The sequence below is a fragment of the Mauremys reevesii genome, linkage group 6, assembly GCF_016161935.1.
Source record: "Mauremys reevesii isolate NIE-2019 linkage group 6, ASM1616193v1, whole genome shotgun sequence".
In the NCBI taxonomy this organism is placed as follows: Eukaryota; Metazoa; Chordata; order Testudines; family Geoemydidae; genus Mauremys; species Mauremys reevesii.
This window is the reverse complement of record NC_052628.1, coordinates 97,075,398-97,095,634: the sequence shown is the minus strand read 5'-3', so window position 1 is coordinate 97,095,634 and position 20,237 is coordinate 97,075,398. Positions and strand designations below refer to the sequence as shown.

The 20,237-nt window shown below is 39.8% G+C and overlaps 1 long non-coding RNA gene across 1 annotated transcript in view; it reads left to right on the top strand.

Moving 5' to 3' along the window:
* Positions 1-19,003, top strand: part of LOC120408693 — an 82,602-nt gene extending 63,599 nt beyond the window's left edge. The window contains exon 4 of the long non-coding RNA XR_005600889.1: positions 18,695-19,003. This is a non-coding gene — a long non-coding RNA (uncharacterized LOC120408693). The remainder of the gene's footprint in view (positions 1-18,694) is intronic.
* The last annotated feature ends 1,234 nt before the right edge of the window (positions 19,004-20,237 follow it).

Here is a 20,237-nt window from a genome sequence, read left to right as displayed (position 1 = left end):
ACGAGGCTGTGGTCAGCCATCTTGTTAGAAGGAGGAGTGGTAAGAATCTCATGATGAATCAAGACTGTGTAGTTTTTTTTAAGTCCTGATCACTAGAAAGTGTTTTTGATTTGTTTGCAACCATTTCAAAGTGAGACTTAGGTTTTGAATGAGTTCAAGTACATCTTTGATTAAATAAACTTGTTTTACCTTTTTTCTAAATCAGTGCACTTGAAGTGATTATTAACTCCCGTTAAAGCAACAAGCTGCTGTGCTTTTGTCTCTTTAAAGGAGCCAAAGGCCTTATTTCTCCTCTGAATGTTCCAGGAAGGAGCTGGACATTTCAGGGCAGATGGTTTTGGAGCAATCTAGGACTGGGGATGTGTTGGGGTCACTTGGCTAGAAGTAACCAAAGCTAGTGGAGACCAGAATGTGGCTGGGCTGTAACAAGCAGGCTGCTGGAATCAGAGTGTTGAGCCAAAGCTGTTAACCACACAGACACTCCGTGCATATTGTATGCTGGCCGGGAGCATCCAGAGAGGGAGCTACAGCAACAGAGCATTTTAAGGCACTCTGGGTTACAGGAGAAGTGGTGACATAACCTCTCGCTGGTCTGGGTTGAACCCCAAAACATGACCAGGGAAGAATTATTACTTGTATCACAGTAGCACCTAGCAGCCCCCCAACACATTGCCTGTGCCAACACATTGCAAGAGATAGTTCCTGTCCCAAGGAGCTTATAATCTACATCAGTGGTTCTCAACCTTTTTACCATTGTGGGCCGCATATGCAGCTCTCTGCGTTGTGTGAGCTGCATCCACACAAACTATAGCTATATATACTACCTGTATAGTCCTGAGGATGTCACATGGGCCGCAGTTATGTGCTGATTGGGCCACACGCAGCCTGCAGGCCGCAAGTTGAGAACCACTGATCTAAATAGATAAGAGATACGAGGAGGTCACACAGCAAGTCAGTAGTAGGGCTAGGAACTGAGCCGGGGTAGGCAACCTATGGCATGGGTGTCAAAGGCGGCACGCAAGCTGATTTTCAGTGGCACTCACACTGCCCGGGTCCTGGCCACTGGTCCGGGGGGCTCTGCATTTTAATTTAATTTTAAATGAAGCATCTTAAACATTTTAAAAACCTTATTTACTTTACATACAACAATAGTTTAGTTATATATTATAGACTTATAGAAAGAGACCTTCTAAAAACATTAAAATGTATTACCGTCGCGCGAAACCTTAAATCAGAGTGAATAAATGAAGACTCGGCACACCACTTCCGAAAGGTTGCCAACCCCTGCACTGAGCTCTGGTTTCCTGAGTCCTCATTAAGTGCCCTGCCAACTGAACTGGGCTGTGACAGAACTCTCACGTGATTCTTGTCTTCCCAATCTCCTCCCACAGGTTTTCCACAGGAGAGGGTAATCAAAGCCCATGAGTAGGTTCTCACTTTACTCAGTCTAGTTGCCTTATAACTAATCTGTGTGAGTTGGGAGGGAAGGAGGTCACAGCTTCAGTTTTTTTATCTCTGAAATTAATTTAAACAATAAGACGCTCGTTGGCATGGAATGTGTTTGGGCACTGTCATATCTCAGCTGCATTATGAACCCCAAGGCAGAGAAGTGTCTCTAAGCTTCTGCTTCTTAATAACAAATTAGTTCAGTGATTTGAACGATTGGGCCAGTTTATAAGTGATCTTGAGCCTGTGCTACTTGGAGCACAATAAAATAAAATTGATGATTTTGGCCTGGACCGAGAGAGCATTATCTATTATGTCCAGAAGTTAATACTTAAAGTGACACTAATTTTCCCTAGCCAGGAGCTGCCCCAGTTGGCTTAAAGAATGTAATGTGGGTATAAAACACTCTCTTGCCTTCAAAAGGGTAACTCTTCCTTTTGGCAAATAAAAACTATTAATACCAATAGCATTTCAGTGAACATCTGAGAAATGATGAAACCTGTTTAAAAGAATCAATCAAAAGGTAACCTGACATAAGAATGAATTAGTTTACTGAACTAATTTCCCATGTTTCAAAACAAACAATATTTCCTGAAAACCAGTGCTTGCTTTATATTAAAAGCATTCATTGATTAAGCCTTGCAGGTAAGTAATGTCATCTTATATCCATTTTGTGAGTGGGTAAACATGAATGGAGTGACTTATCCAAAGTTACCCAGGAAGTCAAGGGCGGAGGTGGGGACAGAACCCAGGAGTGCTATTAGTCAGATTACTGCTCTTAGGGTTATCAATAGTACATTCTTTTCAGTTTTCTATCATCACCCATAACAATGCAATATAATAGATCTTTGTCACATCGCCAACTTCCTTCTTTTTTCATGTCCGTCAGCCTTTGGCTTGTAAATACTAGGCATGTGCACGTTACAGTGCTGCCATGTCTATCTGATTTTACATGAAATCTACAGAGTATTTCTCATTTAACCATTGAAGACCTGGATATAAACAACTCTAGTCCATTTAGTACCTCTAAAAGTCACTAAGTGGATTTAGTGATTAATGATAATTGATTAGGACTTGTTGGCATATTTGTCTCAGTTGAGTTGTGCTGATGTAAGCCCAGCTGTGCTTAATTAGCTCCTGTGATTTAGAAAACAATATTTAAAGATATACTCATAATGAAATGAACCCGTTTCTGTTATGCAGCCTGCTGGGCTTTCTGTTATGAGCCCAGCCATGAGTGTGTGTGTGTGTGTGTGTGTGTGTGTGTGTGTGTGTGTTTTGTTGTGGTTGGTTGGTTGTTCCATTAATTGCAAACAAATCTGCTTTAAAAATTAAATTTAAAAATAGTACGTATATAATCAATTACTCCTGTTTTACTCTCAGTTGGCAACAGAGACATTATACTCTGTCACATGCACCTAGTTAATATTTTTATTTGTTATAGAGTACAAAGCACAAAATTTTTATATATATATGACAATGCCCATGTCTCAAGGAGCTTAAAGAAACAGAATCAGGTCTTGGTCCTTTCTAAGGCTGCTTTGCACTATTTTGGTAGCACAATGCAACTTTAAAGTCATCTTAAATGGCTGGCTGGTAATTCTAGCTGTATGTGCCACCCTTATAACCCTTGGTGGTGGGAGCATGACCATAGCAGGGGGCATGGCCAGCATTCTAAAACATCTGGGAATCTCTAGCTGCCAGAGAACTGTGGTGTAAAGCCACTTTGGTCCTCCCTCCCTCCCCAGATGTGTCAGGCACTGATGGAACTCTGTCTGGATCTTACCCAAGAAATACTTTGCATCATGTGTACACTTGTTTTATTGATCTATTTTAGAAGTGCAGAGTTCTCATAAGTCTGAAGGAATGCCTAACATAGTGAATGCTAATGGGAAGGGGGTAGGTTTAGAAGATAAAATAAAAAAAAAGACAAGTAAAAAATCACTTAGAAAAGTTAGATGCCTGCAAGTCACCAGGGCCTGATGAAATGCATCCTAGAATACTCAAGGAGCTAATAGAGGAGGTATCTGAGCCTCTAGCTATTATCTTCGGAAAATCATGGGAGACAGGAGAGATTCCAGAAGACTGGGAAAGGGCAAATATAGTGCCCATCTATTAAAAAGGGAAATAAAAACAACCCAGGAAACTACAGAGCAGTTAGTTTAACTTCTGTGCCAGGGAAGATAATGGAGCAAGTAATTAAGGAAATAATCTGCAAACACTTGGAAGGTGGTAAGGTGATAGGGAATAGCCAGCATGGATTTGTAAAGTACAAATCATGTCAAATAAATCTGATAGCTTTCTTTGATAGGATAACGAGTCTTGTGGATAAGGGAGAAGCGGTGGATGTGGTATATCTAGATTTTAGTAAGGCATTTGATACGGTCTCGCATGATATTCTTATCAATAAACTAGGCAAATACAACTTAGATGGTGCTACTATAAAGTGGGTGCATAACTGGCTGGATAACCATACTCAGAGTAGTTATTAATGGTTCCCAATCCTGCTGGAAAGGTATAACAAGTGGGGTTCCGCAGGGCTCTGTTTTGGGACTGGCTCTGTTCAATATCTTCATCAATGACTTAGATATTGGCATAGAAAGTAAGCTTATTAAGTTTGCAGATGATACCAAACTGGGAGGGATTGCAACTGCTTTGGAGGATAGGGTCATAATTCAAAATGATCTGGACAAATTGGAGAAATGGTCTGAGGTAAACAGGATGAAGTTTAACACAGACAAATGCAAAGTGCTCCACTTAGGAAGGAACAATGTTTCACACATACAGAATGGGAAGAGTGTGTCTAGGAAGGAGTACAGCATAAAGGGATCTAGGGGTTATAGTGGACCACAAGATAAATATGAGTCAACAATGTGATGCTGTTGCAAAAAAAAAAAAGCAAACGTGATTCTGGGATGCATTAACAGGTGTGTTGTGAGCAAGACATGAGAAGTAATTCTTCCGCTCTACTCTGCTCTGGTTAGGCCTCAACTGGAGTATTGTGTCCAGTTCTGGGCACCGCATTTCAAGGAAGATGTGGAGAAATTGGAGAGGGTCCAGAGAAGAGCAACAAGAATGATTAAAGGTCTTGAGAACATGACGTATGAAGGAAGGCTGAAAGAATTGGGTTTGTTTAGTTTGGAAAAGAGACTGAGAGGGAACACGATAGCAGTTTTCAGGTATCTAAAAGGGTGTCATGAGGAGGAGGGAGAAAACTTGTTCACCTTAGCCTCTAAGGATAGAACAAGAAGCAATGGGCTTAAACTGCTGCAAGAAAGGTTCAGGTTGGACATTAGGAAAAAGTTCCTAACTGTCAGGGTGGTTAAACATTGGAATAAATTGCCTAGGGAGGTTGTGGAATCTCCATCTCTGGAGATATTTAAGAGTAGGTTACATAAATATCTATCTGAGATGGTAGAGATAGTATTTGGTCGTGCCATGAGGGCAGGGGACTGGACTCGATGACCTCTCGAGATACCTTCCAGTCCTAGAATCTATGAATAAGGCAGCACTGTACTCTGAGTACAAACTGAGATTCATGCTACATCTTGCAAGAGGGAATGGGGTCTCCATATCTACTGGTGATTTCTTTTTGTGATGTAGACTTTTGACACCCTGAGAATGGTACCAAAGCCAGCTACTCATTTTATGTAACCCACTAAATAGCTATCACCAGCTCATAAAAATTTGACTCAGTAACTATTAACTTAAGTTGGATTTGGACCCGTCAACTGAAGGTGAAAGGCCCATATTGTGTTACTGATCATCTGAATCATCTATTATTGCTAAAGTAAACTTTGGCAAGTCTTCCATTATTTCAAAAATAAAACTCCAAACCCACATTCTAACAACAAACATGCAAATTCCTCTTGTCCCTGCCCTCCCACACTTTTTTTAATTTTAAATAATCATTCTTCATTACCACAAATTGATTTTAAGATAGAGAGAGAAGTGGGGGTTCCAAAGAGGATGGAGCTTGGCTGTTTTCAGAGATGGCAGATGACAGAACAAGGAGCAATGGTCTCAAGTTGCAGTGGGGGAGATCGAGGTTGGATATTAGGAAACGCTAGGAGGGTGGTGAAGTATTGGAATGGGTTACCTAGGGAGGTGGTGAAATCTCCATCTTTAGAAGTTTTTAAGGCCTGGCTTGACAAAGCCCTGGCTGGGATGATTTAGTTGGTGTTGGTCCTGCTTTGAGCAGGAGGTTGGACTAGATGATCTCCTGAAGTCTCTTCAAATTCTAATCTTCTATGATTCTATACCACAAATTGATTTTAAGTTAGAGTGGATGGTGGAGATGGGCAATTATTTGAATATCTGCTATCTACAGTAAGTCAGTGACCCACCATGCTTAAATGATAATGACAGACATGGGGACTGGAGGGGTAAATTGAGGGGTAAATCATAAGTTCAGGTAGCTTTGTGGGTGCTACTCAGTGTTTGGTGGTTTTCAAGTCACAGTTGCACTCCTAGCATATCTAGTGACTGGATTTAGGGCAAAAGAGAGTGGTGCTTGCAAGGGAGATCTGGAGTGCCTGCTATGGTGATACTAATCGTTTATGCTGTGCTATATATACACTGTACTTAATGCTGTCAGAATGCAATGAGATCAGCAAGCATTGGTCCTGAGTAAATCACCCAATGGCAACACCCACACTGGCTCTAATGGGACAAAGGTTTGGCTTACAATCTTTGATGGCCAAGTAGTATTGTTTTCTGACACTTCTGGATATATTTGCATTCTGTGCTGCTTTCATCCTAAATTTGAGACCTGCAGAAATGCAGAGTATAAATCTCCCCCACCCCGCAAAACACTCTGAATGATTAAACTGATCTTGCAAAGCGTAAATGTGTGCACATTAGCACACACCAATATGAGATCTAAATTTTACATTTGATAGAATCTGCACTCTGACTTGTGACTGCTAATGTGACTTGACCATATCACTGAGAGTCCTCTTTATAATGAATTGAACCTTGATTTCAGTTAGGTGTTTTATGTATTACAATTCATGTTATGATAACCTGCTGAGCTAGTAGGTTTAGTCAATGCAGAGTGCAGCTCTCCAAGAAGCATTACAAGGCAAATAATTTTTTCCTCTACAGGAATAGATAGAAAATCTCCCCTATGTGAGAGTGATTGCTCATACATTCCAGTGGAAATCAGGAAACTTTAACCAAGGTTAAGAATCTGACTGATACTGATGGACCATCATTTTAGCTTCCTTTTTGAATCAGGGTCAAACCTTTCAGGGTCAAACGCATAAAGGTTAGTAGCAATTGGACATCTAATAAATGAATGCCAGTGAAAATGAGGTAGGATCAGAGGCTAAAATAAGGAAAGAGCAAGTTAAAAATTACTTAGACAAGTTAGATGTCTTCAAGTCACCAGGGCATGATGAAATATATCCTAGAATACTCAAGGAACTGAACCATTAGCGATATCTGAGACCATTAGCAATTATCTTCAAAAAGTCATGGAAGATGGGAGAGATTTCAGAGGACTGTGCTCATCTATAAAAAGGGAAATAAGGACAACCCTGGGAATTACAGACCAGTCAGCTTCACTTCAGCACCTGGAAAGATAATAGAGCAAATAATTAAGCAATCAATTTGCAAACACCTAGAAGATAATAGGTGATAAATAATAGCCAGCATGGATTTGTCAAGAACAAATCATGTCAAACCAACCTAATAGCTTTCTTTGACAGGGTAACAAGCCTTGTGGATACGGGGGGGAAAGCAGTAGATGTGGTATATCTTGAGTTTAGTAAAGCTTTTATACTGGCTCACATGACCGTTTCATAAACAAACTAGGGAAATACAACCTAGATGGAGCTACTATAAGGTGAATGCATAACTGGTTGGAAAACCATTCTTGGAGAGTATTCATCAGTGGTTCATAGTCAAGTTGAAAAGGCATATCAAGTGGGATCCCACAGGAATCAATTCTGAGTCTGGTTCTGTTCATTATGTTAATCAATTATTTAGATAATGATAGAGAGTAAACTTATAAAGTTTGCAGATGATACCAAGATGGGAAGGATGACAAGTGCTTTGGAGGTTAGGATTAAAATTCAAAAAGATCTGCAGAAATAGTCTGAAGTAAACAGGATGAAATTCAAAAAGGACAAAGTACTTCACTTAGGAAGGAACAATCGGTTGCACACCTACAAAATAGGAAATGACTGCTTAGGAAGGAGTACTGCAGAAAGGGATCTGGGGGTCATAGTGGATCACAAGCTAAATGAGAGTCAACATTGTTGCTTAAAAAAAGCGAACGTCATTCTGGGATGTACTATCAGGATTGTTGTAAGCAAGACACAAGTAGTAATTCTTCTGCTCTACTCTACACTGATTAGGCTTCAACAGGAGTATTGTGGTCAGTTCTGGGCACCACATTTCAGGAAAGATGTGGACAAATTGGAGAAAGTCTAGAGAAGAGAAACAAAAATGATTAAAGGTCTAGAAAACATGACCTCTGAGGGAAGATTGAAGGAATTGGGTTTGTTTAGTCTGGAGAAGAGAAGACTGAGACGGGACATCAGTTTTCAAGTACATAAAAGGTTGCTACAAGGAGGGAGGAAAAAATTGTTCTCCTTAAGTTCTGAGAATGGGACAAGAAGCAATGGGCTTAATTGCAGCAAGGACAGTTTAAGTTGGACATTAGGAAAAACTTCCTGTCAGGGTGGTGGTTGTCGTCCTAGCATATGCACCGCATGTCTCAGGTGGCACATGACCAGGATTCATCACCACATTTGACCCATTGGTTGGATTTAGTTTGTCCAAGCTGGGTACTGATGGGGAGTGCGACATGAATGCTAATCCATGCCCCCTTGTCAGGGCACTGGAATAGATTGCCTGGGGAGGTTGTGGAATCTCCATCATTGGAGATTTTTAGGAGAAGGTTAGACAAGCACCTGTCAGGGATGGTCTAGATAATATTTAGTCCTGCCATGAGTGCAGGGGACTGGATTAGATGCCCTCTCGAGCTCCCTTCCAGTTCTACATTTCTATAATTCCTAGTATATTTTTCTTGCCATGCAGATGTCTGACAGTGTGAGTCACACAGCACCCCTTTCTTCAATGAAAATCTTTTAAAATTATGCAGTAGGTGCCCCAACCCCCTTCCTTTTGTAGCTTCAAATAAAACCAAAAATCTTGCACTCTTGAACTACCTCCAGGGTCAAATGCATAATGTAACAGTTTACCTCCTGTTTGATTTCCAGCCATAGGCTCTCTGGGGATATATCTTTATTGTTACGGCATTGCCTTGTAGCACTACAGGCTAACAGATCAATTCAGCCTTCAAAGCATCCTATCACTTGTCGATATGAAATTCTAGCAATTACTGAAGTGGGATGGCTGCAAAGCAGCTGAAAAACATTCCCTATTGATTGGCTCATTGCTCTAGAGTATGATGAACTTGTTTAAGAAAAATTGATCTGACAAATTGATTTTTTTATCAAGGAATCTTATGGATGCAATTTAAGTCACAATATGTTTTCCCCTGAAGATTTTTTTCCTCATGAGAATTCAGTGTAACAAAAGGAAAAAGAAATATGAGGAATTATTCTGAAAAACTTTTCTCAAGTTTTATTGGTTACTCTGGAATTTCCCCCCATCCCACCCATTTCCTTTTAGTTGTTTTTGCTCCAGTAATGCAGGGTGCATAGGAAAGGATTAGTTTAATAATCCAAACTGCTCCAAAATACATATTATAATACTACCTCCTTCACTGATTGATAAGCTGCAGCCTCCATATTCTTGCTGCTGTTATAAATTATTTGTATTGCAGTAGAGCCTTAGGAGGCCCATATATGGATCAGGATGTCATTGTGCCAGGAGATGCACAAGGCATTGTTCATGCTCAGATATTGCAGCATGTGCAGTTTGATTACATTGGATGAAATTTGGCACTGCAGGGGTGGCTGGGTGTGTTTGCACATATTTGTTTGGACCACAAAACTGGGTGTGAAAATAAACATGGGACAGAATTGAAATACTGCCCCTATCCAACAAAAGAAGGATGCGTGTTACTCTTGTGATGCCACAAACTCATTCCCAAAAGTTGTATGTTCAGGAATGGTATTCCTAGATGTGGCATCAAAACAGAATGGCAATACTGCCATGCCATGTGGAAGGCTGTGGGATTGCAAATGCCCCCATCCATGGAGTCTAACCATCCACATTACAAGCACCTGAAGTTTCTGAGCCTGTTTGGCCATTTGTATCCTAAATCTCTTCACTTGGGGTCTATTCACTTCTTGATATATAAGCATAAGTTCCATTAGTACACATCAAGGGGAGAATTATATGCCCCTATATGGCTCTCCCGTGATTACAAGTAAAACTGCTTTCTAAATGTCAGTGTTTCTGCTTTAATTGAGTACCCATAAAAGTACTGAAGCTGTGAAGACAATGGAACCAGAGCGCGCACACAACTTCAAGTTGTCAGTTTTGTTATTAAACCAGAGCCCTCCTGTTTAAAGTACTTCCCAGATAGCACGTGGGCTCTTTTCAATGCAAGGCTCTGCTTTCAGCAAAATTGTTAATTATAGATCATAATAAGCTGTTAGGAGCGAAACACGCACATAATTTGAAAGTGAAATGAGGCAGAGTACATAGATAAAGCAATTGTTTGTTTAAGAGGTGATTAGCAGCAGCAAAACAAGCAAACTGATACTTGAACCTGAAAGAAATTACACCCGTTTGGAATCGTTAAACTATTTGCTTATTTGTGCATTGCAAAGGTAAATGCATAATAGTGTCAGTTTTTTTTCCTCACTGTGTGCTGAGTAGTTCAGTGGATATGTGCCATGTTTCAACTAACATGGTATTAAAAGAATAGCCTGTCACAGGGAGGAAAAAGGGAAGTGCCTCAGTTTCACAGAGGAAACCAAGTGAGATTTAAATTGTTCTGTACTACGATAAATTATAAGTCTTTAAAGCCACTGTAATCACGGAATGAACAAAACAGTTTGCCTTGGCTAATTATGCCTTTTGGTCTCTGTCACTTTCAAGTTTATTCCCTTAAATGTTACACAGTGTGCTTGTTTTCTATATCAAGGAGTGTTAATCTTAGTGCAAAACACTGATTTCCTGCAAGGGTAAGTAAGCCAAGAAATATTCTCAGTTCAAATCAAGCTCTATACCATCAAGTTTATCTAAACCACTTACCCAGTTAAGTGTTGATTTAAATGTGAATGTAATCTGACTTTCATAGTATGGTTGCATTTGAAATGGAATGTCGCATTCAGATACCACCATGATGACAGCCCTACAAATACACAGGATAGACCAATAATTAAAACATATTTTTGAGACTATAAATTAGAGCTCTCTGACAATAAAGGATTTCAGATTTAACTTAGTTAATTTTCTTTTTATCTTCATTCACAACCCTTAATATTTCTCTCTTTTCATGGCAAAATGAAGAATAATTCATATTTTTGCTTAATCACACATGGTCATGAAAGGCTACTTTTGTGTAAAATTTTGAAACAAAGCAGAAGTAGCAAAGCCTATTGAGGACTGCATCCCACTCCCCAGCCCTTCATCTTCAACAAGGGCTGTGAATATATTTTCTGCCAATAGATCTTAGTTCCTTTCTAGCAACTATTACCTTTTTTTGTGGGGTGGCCTACTTCCTCCTTTCAGGAATTTTTGGTAACATATCATCTGGGAGCTCCCCTAGACAAGCCTGTGAAAACAAGTCAAAGTGGTTTCTGCCAACCTCCTTAAAATATCTCATAAATCTTAGTGAGTAAACAGTTGAACCTCAGAGTTACGAAAACCTTGGGAAAGGAGGTTGTTGGTAACTATGAAATGTTTGTAACTCTGAATAAAACATTATACAGGTCTGTCGCATCTTACGCACATTTAACATGCACGATTTCAGCTTTACGCGGTCTGCAAAAACGAAAAACAAACAAGAGAAACAATAATTTTAATACTGTACCTGTAGTGCGGGCGATTCCGCCTGCCATTCAACTCAATGTAATTTTGACTATACGCGGTTTTCGCTTTACGCGCTAACCGCGGAACAGAACCCCTGCGTAAGATGAGACTCGCCTGTAGTTCTTTCAAAAGTTTACAACTGAACATTAACACAGCTTGGAAACTTTGCTATGCTGCTGCTTTTAACCATCTTAATTTAAATGAAACAAGCACAGAAACAGTTTCCTTACCTTGTCAAATCTTCTTTTACACTTTCCCTTTTTTTAGTGGTTTACTTTTAAAACTGTACTGTGTTTTCATTTTTTTTTGTCTCTGCTTCTGCCTGATTGATACTTTCGGTTCCAAACGAGGTGTGTGGTTGACTGGTCAGTTCATAACTCTGGTGTTCCTAACTTTGAGCTTCTACTGTACTGCATCCGAAGAAGTGAGCTGTAGCTCACGAAAGCTCATGCTAAAATAAATTTGTTAGTCTTTAAGGTGCCACAAGTACTCCTGTTCTTTTTACTGTACTGTTGTGTCAACCACATCACTGATGCTAACCATTACATAAAAATAAAGCCAGTGCCTGCCTGAAAATCGTAGTCTAAGGCTGTTCATGGAAATAGCAATTTGTAAATGAATATTTATACCAGACCTGATTCAAAGTTACATGAATCCAGTCAGGTCTTGACTACACTAGCAAGACGTTTAACCCCAACTCTCCACAGTGGTAGCAATGTTGAAAGCTGTAGGATAGAACACACTCAGGCATTTTAGCACGGTGTGGTCTAAACTTACTAAGTGAAACTTGTCTTAGTCAAGGGACTGTCAAAAAAAAGTTGCTTAATGGCAGTGATACTTTAATAAAGTTGGAAATAATTGGACTCATTATGTGGGTGGATGCTTTTGGGTCTGTCTCTCTTATAATAGAAGTTTGAGTAACAAGGGCTGCTATTTCTAGATGTTTCACTGTGTGTATTGTGCTGGAGATTAAGCAGCTCTGAGAGAATGTCTGATGTATGGGCAGTCACAAATCTCATTGAAGCCATTAGGTGTGATAGTAACCTTCCACAAAGGGAAGGGGGGACACACACCCAAGGGGCATTTCAGAACCCACATCAGAGCTGGGAGAGGGAGGGAAGGGTCTCGAGGCTCGAGTTGTGGTCGGGAGGGAGAGGGGGGGAGAGGAAACCTGTATTTAGTATAAGCTGGGGTGCCCCCCCCCCCCACCATCAGTCCTCTGTGCTCTCACTGCTCCTCCCGGGCTCCCCTGCACAGCTGAGTCCCCCAGCACACAGCACACAACCCCATCTCCTGTGGAGACCCGGTCGGGGCAGAGGAGACCTGCGGGGGGTTGGCTTCAGGCTAAATGAGGGAGCAGTTATGTGTCCCTTTATTTGTGACAGCTGAAACAATAGAAGCCATCACCCAAAACACAAACAATATTGCAAGGCTGGAGTAAGAGCTAAGCCATGCCTTTCTTCTGGGTGCTTATGACCTCAGAGAGCAAGCAGAGAGCAGCAGGCAACAAGAGAGGCACTAGAGAGAAAGCAGAGAGAGAGAGAGAAAGAGATCTTTGGGCAGAGAGCTGGCTAGAAAGAGGCTTGGAATTGTGATCCAGGAAACTACATCCTGTTTGATTCCCACTATATTCAAGGAAACAGGACTTTGTGTATATTCTTTGTATCCATCCCTCCATCTTCTGTGTGGTATGTGAGCACCTCCTTTCTACCCAAACAAAGTCAAAGTAATGCAAAATACCCCCAACAGTCATTGCTACCTGTCTTGAAGTGGTGTTAATAGAAAAATATTAGGGTTTACAAAGTGCTTTGAGATCCCCAGGTGGAAGGCGTTATAGAAGCATACAGTGTTGTGTTGTGTGCTATGATGGTTATTTATTATTCCCTTCAATCAGGTCCTTCTGGCCACTTCTTAATTTTCCTTTTCTTGACATGAACCCAAACTTAAGAGAAGATTAAGTTCCAAAAATTTCACATAACCGTTCTTTGTTTTAATTTCCAAGTACCTTTGCACTCCTTGTCTCTGGTTGGGAGGTGCAACAAAGGAAGTGAGAGAGACTGCAATGAGAGAGACTATTCTCTCAACATTTATAGCCTGATTAAAAGCTGGAAGTATTAGAAATCTCATGAGCAAACCTATTCTTGGAAGGTGGAAGATTCGCCTGAATTTTTCAGACCCAGGAGATTTGGATAATTCAGATCAAAAACTTATTCAAATTTTATCACTTATTTCTCTGAACTAAACGTCCAGATCATGTGAGGTTCACCCATCATTAGTAGAGATTGTGGAAATGCTTTCAATTACTTTCCGTAGCTGAAAGTAGAGCACATACCAGTTGCTATTGCAAGTATTTACATTCTTTAAAAACTTAGCCTACTGATATTTGTTTCTGCTCCTGTCTTCTTGCCTCTTCTTTTCAGTCCTTTAATTAATAGGCTCCTCACTATTAAAACATCAGGGACATCTAATGTCCATTTGAGACAGCAAAAATCAATGTAACAGTCCCACAGAAGCATCCTATGGTTTGACCATTTATCTGCTAACCTTGTGTGCCTGATAAAACAATGCAAGGCCTCCTGAATTCCCTCCCTCTGTGGGTTGTGTGTGTCTGCTAGAACAGTTGCGCTGAGACACGATAACTCGTCTTCGTTAGGGCTCTGACTCATAATCCAATTAATGGCATCAAGAAATGAAACACGGTCCTTGAGTGCAGCTGCTTTTTGAAAGCAGGTCCTGACATGTGCTGAGCACTATAACAAATGATGCACTGGAGAAGACGCACTAGATACACTCCACTTGCACATGAAGGCTTCAGGGGAAAGAAAAACTGTTGGCTTTGTAAGACTGTTTTCATTTCTGAGGAGGAAATTTTGGTACTTAAGAAAGGAAGAGGACTAGGCCTGTGACTAGAGCTGGGCATATACTATGCAAACTTCCTCTAAGACTTTTGTCAATTTATCTTAATCATCTTCAATAATCCTTTTTTACAATCCTGACCCAACCCAAAATTTGACCATGAATACAAGATGGGCCAAACTCTGCAGCTAACACACATCAACCAGGAATTAGGCTATGATAAAATGAGATGGTTGAGTTAATTATTTGTGTGACCTATCACAGAACGTGAATCCAGTTTCTCTCAGAAAAGGGTAACTGAGAAACCCACTGTGCTTGTTTAAACAAATTTGTCTTTGGCTAAAGTTAAACCTCTTCAAGGTCTTTAAATAGGACTTACGTGGGACATAGGCCTGTTACTGACCTTTTGCATAAGCGTGAATTTCACCCATTTTATGGGAAATCCCCTATGTGGTGTGCAGATGATTATTGATAAAGAAGCTCTATAAATTTCTCCAAGAAAGTATTCTGTATAACAATGGCAAGGGAGTCTGCTAGCCAAGAGAGCACAACTATTGGGTCTAGAGCAGGGGTTCCCAAACTTGAGACGCTTTGTTTACCTGAGCATCTGCATGTATGGCTGCTTGCAGCTCCCACTGGCTTACCCTGAACAAGCCGCGAACCAAGTTTGGAAATCCCTGGTCTAGAGACATCACTACACTAGAAACAAATTGTGACCAGAGAAACTTTAAATTGTTCAGACCATTTATAGTTGGCTAATGGTGGAGATAAACTTTTCAGTTGGGGGAAAATTCCATAAATATTCAAAGGTTTAAGTTTTTTATAGCACATTGATTTCCTCCTTTCCTACTGCAAAATGTTTCATAGATAAAATGTAAATGTTAGGGCTGTCAAGCAATTAAAAAAATTAATTGTGCAATTAATCACACTGTTAAAGAAGAATAGAATACAATTTATTTAAATATTTTTGGCTGTTTCCTACATTTTAAGATAATGATTTCTATTGCCATACAGAATACAAAATGTACAGTGCTCACTTTATATTATTTTTATTACAAATATTTGCACTGTAAAAAACAAAAGAAATAGCATTTTTCAATTCACAAAATACAAGTACTGTAGTGCAATCTCTTTATCATGAAAGTTGAACTCACAATGTAGAATTATGTAAAAAACAAAAATCATGCACTGAAAAATAAAACATTGTAAAATTTTAGAGCCTACAAGTCCACTTAATCTTCCTTGTTCAGCCAATTGTTCAGACAAACAAGTTTGTTTATATTTGTATGAATTGACAACAGGTTTTTGCATGGTATTGTTGTATTGTTGTAGCTGGCGTCGCAAGATATTTATGTGCCAGATGTGGTAAAGAGTCATATGTCCCTTCATGTTTCAACCACCCTTCCAGAGGACATGGTTCCATGCTGATGATGGGTTCTGCTCGATAACAATCCAAAGCAGTGCGGACTGACGCGTATTCATTTTCATCATCTGAGTTAGATGCCACCAGCGGAAGGTTGAATTATTTTTTTTGGTTGTTCCGTTCTGTAGTTTCCGTATCGGAGTGTTGCTCTCAAGGCTTCTGAAAGCATGCTCCACACCTCATCCCTCTCAGATTTTGGAAGGCACTTCAGATTCTTAAACCTTGGGTTGAGTGCTGTAGCTATATTTAGAAATCTCACATTGGTACTTTCTTAGCATTTTGTCAAATCTGCAGTGAAAGTGTTCTTGAAATGATCAACGTATGCTGGGTCATCATCCAAAATTGCTATAACATGAAATATATGGCAGAATGCGGCTAAAACAGAGCAGGAGACCTACAGTTCTCCCCCAAGGAGTTCAGTCACACATGTAATTCACACTTTTTTTTTTTAAATAAAAAAGTGTCGTCAACATGGAATCATGTCCTCTGGAATGGTGGCCAAAGCATGAAGGGGCATACGATTGTTTAGTATATCTGGCACATAAATACCTTGCAATGCTGACTACAAAAGTGCCATGCAAATGCCTGTTCTCCCTTTCAGGTGATGTAAATAAGAAACTGGCAGCATTATGTTCTCTAAATGTAGACAAACTTGTTTGTCTTAGCGATTGGCTGAACAAGAAATATGACTGGGTGGACTTGTAGGCTCTAAAGTTTTGAATCGTTTTGTTTTTTGAGGGCCGTTATGTAACAAAAAAAATCTACATTTATAGATTTCACAATAGATTGCACTACAGTACTTGTATGAGGTGAATTGAAAAATACTATTTTGTTCAGTGCATTTTTGTAATAAAAAAATATAAAGTGAGCACTGCACACTTTGTATTCTGTGTTGTAAGTGAAATCAATATATTTGAAAATGTAGGAAAACAGCCACAAATATTTAATACATTTCAATTGATATTCTATTGTTTAACAGTGCAATTAAAAGTTCGATTAATCACAGTTAATTTCTTTGAGTTAACTGTGACTAATTGACAGCCCTAGGTCCAGGTGTCAGGTGATGTACAATCTTGGAGGTACTCTTAGACACTTCACTGCTCATGGATGCCCAGATAGCAGCAGTGGCTAGAAATGCCTCTGGAAAAAAAATACTACACGCCTCTGTTTGCAAGTCGTCATCTTCTGAGTTGCAGAATGACCCTAGCTCTGTACCAAGGTAAACAACCCTCCCATATCTGACTTATCTTAAGGGAAAAACACAAGCATTTGATCTTAACATAAATCCATTGGGGGAGGTGATAAGAGCATTTGTTGCTCATTCTAGAGGCATTGAATTGTGGCCAACTCTTGTAATTTTATCACAAATCTTGCAGTAGTTGATGTTTTACTGAAAGTCCCAGCTCCTTAGGCAAGGGATTTTAAAAAAGAAAGTAAGCTTTGAGCATTTGTGCTTCCAAGAAAAGATTGAAAATGTGTCACGAGTGCACCATAAAAAGCTCAAAAAACAGAAGGCACTGCCAGGGTAAGTCAACCTAAGTTATGTTACTCCTAAATTACGCTCTCCCATCGGTTATCTTACTCCTCTTGTTCTGGAGGAATACCAGAGTCGACTAGAGAGTACTCTGTGGTTAATTTTGGTGGGTCTTCACCAGACCCACTAAATCAACCCCCACTGCATCAATCGCAGCAGCGGCAATCCCCAGTAAATGTAGACATGGCCAAAGATACTTAAGAGCCTAAATTCTGTTGCCTTTCAATGAGTCTTAGGTTATTTGTTTTCTCTCTTTAGTCTTCCTATCAAATTAGAAAGTACATTCTGCACACCACTATTCTTCCAAAGGAGGGTAACTGGATGGAAGATAGAAGAGACCTAAAATAAACAAAGTGTACAGTGAAGATCAGTTCAGTATGGAATCTGGATTTTTTTTAAAGGGTCAAGTATCTGGACACTGCTATTAGCTGGATTTTGAAATTTAAAGTAGATAGAGCTCACTGTAACTGAGTTAAAGTGAGGATGATGGCCTATTTGGCTCATAAAGTTCTTGGGCTTATTTTTTTTCTATTTTCCATTGGTCTTTGTATTGGGGAAACAAATACGCTATCTATACAGATTCACAGAGAAGTTAAATAACTACATGTAGCCTTGCAAAATAATGGTTGTATATTAGTTACTGTATTAAAAAAAAAAAGGCAAAATCCTAAAATAGCTGGCCATTTTAGCCGAAGACAAAAGTTTACTGATGCTAATTAAGTGGGAGACTTGTGTCTGAATGTGGATTGGACTTCTGCTTACTGGATTGGTGGAGAGTGTGGATGTTAAGGAGATGGATTCTAGCTAGGAAGGTCATAATCACTCTTGTATGTAGGCTCTGTTGTTGGTAGTTTTTTAAAGCATGCCACTGGCTACAGCTGCAGAACCAAGAGCCTGCATATATTCCTAGCCAGAGGAAGTCTTCTGGGAAGTTATCATAAATGTGGATCATAGGGGAAGAGTGAATAAATGCATCTCAGTTCCTAAACATGAAGACCTATTTCAAGGATGAACACTAGGATTTAAAATGGGCGGGAGATGTTGGGAGAATGAAGACAAAAAAACAAAAAAGGGAATAAATTGAACACTTGTCTTTAATAGAACCCAGTTAATCCATTTTAAACTCACCATAGTCTGACCCTTAACGTCTAAACTTACCTCAGTGGCATTGATCACCTTTGCGATGTTTCACTTTTCCATCACATTCCAAACAGGCTAATAGTACAAGCAATTCTGTTTCAAAATGTTATTTCAGATGAAGTGCAAGACAGCTGATAAAGAGAAATGATTTAATTGCAACAATTTGTATTAGAATACATTTCAGAGCTAAACTTCCAATGAAAATTAGAGATGGGCCCAAACCTACCCCCCCCCCCCGGGTCTGAACACCCCAAATCTTAAGGTAGTTTGAATTCTGACTCAATCTTGCCGCTGAGGACCATTTCTCACTAAAATGTTTTTCTCTCTGCATTTAGGGACTGATCCAAAGTCTTCTAATAACAATGAAAAATTTCTATTTTGACTTCAATGGACTGTGAATCATGCCGCTGGTGAAAGTAATATGTTTGCATCACATATCATAAAAAGAGGAGCTGGTAGTGTCAGCTACAGTTAAGGTTGCTTGACACTTCCCATTTATAAGGAATTTTTCAGTTGCCTATAACTTTTCCAGACATCCAACTTCTGCAACAAAGACAAGGTCTAATGGACAATAGCCTCATTCACTACACAAGCCTGATTCATCTCAGATCAATATCCATCCTGTGCACTGAATGAGGCAGGAGTTGTATGGAAAAAAATAGTATGTGATCATGGAATTAAAGTCTGTCCTAATGCATATGCATAAGGGAGCCAAATTAAGGTTGCACAGGCACCCTTAATTATAGCACTTCCTAACTTTTGAGTGCTTGACTTTGCATTAACTTTTCATGTTGGATGTAATAATACTGTACCTTTACTATGTTTTATTAACAGTGTGACTTCCTTTGACTTAGTGAGGATTTCTAGGTTGATCAAACAGATGCTATTTCAAATTTCACCAAGATATGTAAAGGTAGAAAATGTAGATTGGAAATAATTCACTAATGCGGGCAGGAGGAAGCCAGACACCACCATCATTGGTGCTTCACAGAGCACAGTCCCCAAAATGTAAAGTATAGGTGAATGTAAGATGATGGTGCCTGCCACCTTGACTACATCAACATGGCAGTGTTACTGCTGGGAAGTGAATGGGGCAGAGTGTATTGGGGAGGAGCAACAAAGTCAGTCAAGGGTTATTTTTTCTCATTGCCCTATTTTTTACAATGAGCCAACAGAGGTCGCTCTGCCCTTGGTTTTTAAGATCAAACTCTCTGATTACTATTGTTTTGTTTGGATTTCTTGGGTACCTATTCAGAATGTCACACAGATTTTATAAAACACAAACAAAATTCCAGTAGATTGAAATCTGTAAAACTCCTCAACACGTTCCCAATAAAATTCCTCCCCGTATGTCCACTCCCTCTCCACATCTATGGAAACTTCCTTGTTCTCCACAAATGAGATCCTATTCACCCCCTTAAGAAACACCCGAGAAAACAGATTTGGTGCGTGCAGCAAGGTTTTAAGATCAGCAAATCCAGGCATTTCCAGAAAAAGGTGGGGAGTAAATTCCAAAGCTGAGAGCTGTAGAGTCTTCACTTGAAAACACCATGTCCCTAGCCATCTCCTGCTTAAACAAGGGAGTTCTCAGCTCGTGCACTACAGCTGATTGCAACTGTTGTGGTTTTTCATAAGGAGAGAGGTGGTCTCTAAGGTGGCTGGGACCTGAAGCTTAGAGCTCTCTTCACATACTTCAGATGCAAAATAGCTATGGCAGGAGCTACTCTGCTACAGGTTTTACATCGCAGAACATGCTCATGATCAATTGAGTTGCATTTCCAAGAAAGAACTTTAGCTTACATCAGCAAACATGTAATGTTTTCATTGTCTGGCTGCATGGCTCCCAGTACCAGCTGATGTATTCTGTCTCTGCATGCT